General features: G+C 43.1%; 1 non-coding gene across 1 annotated transcript; it reads left to right on the plus strand.

Moving 5' to 3' along the window:
* Positions 1-3,469: 3,469 nt before the first annotated feature.
* On the plus strand, positions 3,470-3,576 carry LOC145003575 (small nucleolar RNA R71). Its single transcript, XR_013662030.1, has one exon. It is a non-coding gene; the product is annotated as a small nucleolar RNA R71 (small nucleolar RNA).
* Positions 3,577-4,743: the final 1,167 nt, after the last annotated feature.

Below are 4,743 nucleotides of genomic sequence, written 5' to 3' on the forward strand. Positions count from 1 at the left end.
ATCCTTATCTTCTTGCAATTTCGGGTTCTCGAGCCTAGATAAATGATCGGCCGCTACGTTCTCCATTCCTTTCTTATCTCGTATCTCTATATCGATTTCTTGAAGAAGCAGCACCCATCGTATTAGTCTTGGCTTGGCATCCTGTTTGGAAAACAAATACTTGATAGCCGAGTGGTCAGTAAAAACAGTGGTTTTAGAAAAAACCAAGTAAGGGCGAAACTTGTCAAAAGCGTAAACTACGGCTAACAGTTCTTTTTCGGTAGTAGTATAATTCTCTTGGGCAGGATTTAAGGTCTTGCTTGCATAATAGATGGGTTGAAAGTGCTTATCAACCCGTTGTCCAAGGACCGCTCCTAGTGCATAGTCACTAGCATCACACATGATCTCGAAGGGTAAGTTCCAATTTGGTGCTATAATGATCGGGGCATTAGTTAATTTTTCCTTTAGAAAGTCAAATGCCTCCAAACACTCTTTAGTAAAATTAAAGGTTGCATCTTTTAGTAATAATTGTGTTAGAGGTTTCGTGATTTTGGAAAAATCTTTTATAAAACGCCGGTAAAAACCTGCGTGTCCCAAAAAACTTCTAATGCCCTTCACATTAGTTGGTGGGGGTAATTTGGCAATGGTGTTTATCTTTGCCCGATCCACCTCAATTCCCTTTTTAGAGACTTTATGTCCCAAAACTATACCCTCCTTGACCATGAAGTGACACTTTTCCCAATTTAGGACCAAGTCGGTTTTCTCACATCTAGCAAGCATTAAGTCAAGATTTGTGAGGCAGTCATTGAAAGAAGATCCGAATACAGAAAAGTCATCCATAAAGACCTCCATGAATTTTTCCACCATATCATGGAATATGGCGGTCATGCACCTTTGAAATGTCGCAGGTGCATTGCATAGTCCAAATGGCATGCGTCTATAGGCGAAAGTCCCACTGGGGCATGTAAAGGTGATCTTTTCTTGGTCCATTGGGTCTATGGGTATTTGGAAATACCCTGAAAACCCATCTAAAAAGCAATAGTAGCTATGGCCCGATAGTCTCTCTAACATTTGATCTATGAAAGGAAGGGGAAAATGGTCTTTGCGAGTGGCATCGTTTAGCTTTCGATAATCGATGCACACTCGCCAACCGGTTACCGTTCGCGTTGGAATTAACTCGTTCTTTTCGTTGGTAATGACCGTCATTCCTCCCTTCTTGGGCACCACTTGGACCGAACTCACCCATGGACTATCGGAGATGGAGTAGATGATTCCTGCATCCAAAAGCTTGACTACCTCCTTCTTGACGACTTCTTGCATGTTCGGGTTTAATCGTCTTTGATGTTGCACCACCGGCCTTGCTCCTTCTTCTAAATTGATTTTGTGAGAGCAGTAGGATGGGCTTATTCCCTTGATGTCGGAGATGCTCTATGCGATGGCTCTTTTCCTTTTCTTCAACACGCGTACAAGCTCCTCCTTTTCCGTCATGGATAGATCCGAGGCTATAATCACCGGCTTCTGATTTCCTTCTTCCAGAAAGGCATATTCCAGATGGTCAGGTAGTGTTTTGAGCTCCAATTTGTTGTGCATAGTGATGGACTCGCCGAGTGCAGGGTTGGTACTCGGTGAGTTGGTGGCGGCATTCATGACTTCTGGCTTTTCTTCGGATGTACTCGGCGAGTAGATCGGGTCTACTCGGCGAGTAGGGCTTTCAGCTTGGTTCTTTATTTCTTCATACTCCGCTTCTTCCAGCAGTCTTTCAATCTCTAATAAGTCCTTTTCTGGATTAAATACTTCGTCAAAAGCTGCAAACTTGCTGGAATCTTCAGGTATGTCTTCTTCCAATAATTCGTCAAGCATGTCGATTGAGAACGCTGTGTCATCACTACTCCTTGAGTACTTCATGGCTTGGTCTACCCCGAATGTCACTGAATCGTCCCCAACTCGCAATGTGAGCTTAGAATCTCTCATGTCTACGATAGCGCTAGCGGTGTTGAGGAAGGGTCTTCCAAGGATGATTGGCATTTGCGGATCTGCCTCCATGTCGAGAATGATGAAATCAGTCGGGAAGACAAATTTGTCTACTTTCACTAGCAAATCTTCACAAATGCCTCTTGGGAAAGTAACAGTCTTGTTTGCCAAATGAATTGCCATCCGAATTGGCCTTGGCTCCGGGAGGTCCAGCTTCTTAAAGAACGAGTATGGCATAAGGTTCACACTTGCTCCAGAATCAACTAAGGCATGAATTGCAGCCAAGTTGCCAAATTGGCAAGGCAAAGTTAAGCTCCCCGGATCACCCTTCTTCTTTGGTAATTTGTTTAGCATTGCGGCGGAGCAATTCTCATTAAGTACTACCTTCTGCACTTCCTCCATCTTTCTTCTGTTAGTGAGGAGTTCCTTAAGGAACTTTGCATACTTGGGCATTTGCATGACGGCTTCAATGAAAGGAATATTGATTTGAAGAGTTTTAATGTGATCTAGAAACTTTTGATATTCCTCTTCCTGCTTCTCTTTCTTGGCTCGGGCTGGGTATGGCATTGGAGGCTGGTATGGTTTCAAGGGTGGCTGTTCATTTGTTTTAGCAGAGGTACTCGCCGAGTCCATCGGTCCTACTCGGCGAGTAGGACTCTCAGATTGTAAATGTTGGTTTTCGACTTGCTCTTCCGTTCCTTCCTTCTGTGAGTCCTTGGTTGCTTCAGTTCGAATGGGGGCTAGGGGAGTAATAATCTTCCCACTTCTTGTGGTAACAATATTTACTTGTGCGCCTCGTGGGTTGTTCTCGGTTTTGCTAGGAAGCTCACCCAGTGACCTTTGGTTTAGTTGTTGAGCAAGTTGCCCAAGCTGCGTTTCTATGTTGTGGATGGATGCTTGCTGGTTCCTGAGCATTGTTCTTGTTTCTTGGATAGCAGCATCGTGGTCACTATGTCTTTTCTCGGAAGCGGCCACAAATTTAGTTAGCATTTCCTCCAATCTTGGCTTCTTCTCTTGCACCGAATCCTCCTTTTGGTAAAAGCCTCTCCCTTTTTGTCTGTACTTCTCCTCCTTGGCCTTCTTGTACTCTTCGTAAGGCAGCCACTCCTTCTTTTGTTTGCGCCAGTCCTCATCATACCGGTCACCGCTCGAATAACATACTTGTGCCTTTTTGTTGCCGTTCTCATCCAAATCGCAATCTCTAGTGAGGTGAGGTCCATTGTAATTCTCGCAACCCACCCGTATGGCATGGATAGTTTGATCCATTTTGTCCATTCTCCTATCCATGGTTTTTAACATGGCCATGACCGCGGATAGATCTTCAGTAGCAGCGTATGCGGCTCCCCTCGTGACATCATTCCTAGGGTTGTGGTATTCTCTAGAGTGTTTAGAGAATTCCTCAATCAATTCTTTAATCACCGGGGGTGGCTTCTTTGTAAGTGGGCCTTGCGAGTCTAGCAACTGCCGGGTCGTGACATTGACTCCATCATAAAAGATGGAAACTTCTTGCTGGCTGTTTAGATCATGGTGTGGGCAATTTTGTAGTAGACTTTTGTACCTCTCCCATGCTTCATATAATGACTCTCCAGCTTGTTGTTCAAAGTTTGCAATGGCCTTCTTGAGTTTGGCTATCTTGGATGGTGGGCAAAAGTGATCAATAAATTCTTCCTTCATTCTGGCCCAAGTAGTGACTGACCCGGGGGGAAGTGATTTGAGCAAGTCTTTAGCAGCACCCTTGAAGGTTACCGGAAGCATCCGAAGTAATTGAGTTTCGCGGTTACATTTGGAATGTTGAAGTAATCAGCAACATCATTTACTTCATCCAAATGTTTGTAGGCATCTTCATGATCCTTCCCATAGAAAGGTATTTCCTTGAGTGAAGCTAGGATATGACCTTTTAGATCGAAGGTGGCAGTTGCGGGAATTGCGGGTTGCACAAGTCACGGGCCATGGTCGTCGCGCATCCTCTTCTTCCATTCTCCCATGGGAATTTCATCAATGTTAGCCATAGTGAATGCTAACTCTTCCTCCGATTCGGTTTCTTGTTCGTACTTTGCCTCCTCTTCTTCCTCGGTTTCGTATCAAATATCTTCTTGAATTGGCTCCTCAATTATCAAGGAAGCGCTAGAAGCTCCTGATTTGCTGCTCTTCTTTTTCCTAAAAACAGTCTTCAAGTTGGACAATGGTGATTTCTTTGGTGTGCTTGAACTCTCCACGTCCTTCCCTTTGTTTCTTTTCAATGCGGATTCGGGGTCTTCAAACGGGGGTACCAGTGGTGTGTTTGCTCCTCTGGTCATGAAAGTCCTGAAATTGATCAAATAAAAAGCGTAAAAAGAACAAAAAAATTGTAAACAAATAATTTTTTTTTTGCTAACTAAACTGTTACTCGCCGAGTAGGTGCGAGTGCACTCGGCGAGTATTAGTGATATTTCAAAAAAAAATTCTAAGTTTTAACCTAACTAAAACAGATACTAAAACCTAATTACCAGTTACTAAATTGCAATAAATGAACTTTGTGCAAGTAAACTCACACAAAGGATCGAAAATATTAGGAATTAGCTTAATTATTTAGAACCGTTCCCCGACAGCGGCGCCAAAAACTTGATGTGTGTAAATTCAACTAGTTTTATCCCTACTTTTTATTAATAATTTGAGCACACAAAGGCAGTGAACCTGTCTTTAAGTGGTATAGATTGATAAGTAAGGTATCGAACTCAGGGAACGGCAATTAAACTAATAGCTAATTTCTACTAAAACAAATAATAAAAGTAAATGTTTTTTCTCTAGTTTTGC

This window comes from Lactuca saligna, chromosome 6 (assembly GCF_052625555.1).
Source record: "Lactuca saligna cultivar CGN05327 chromosome 6, ASM5262555v1, whole genome shotgun sequence".
NCBI lineage: Eukaryota > Viridiplantae > Streptophyta > Magnoliopsida > Asterales > Asteraceae > Lactuca > Lactuca saligna.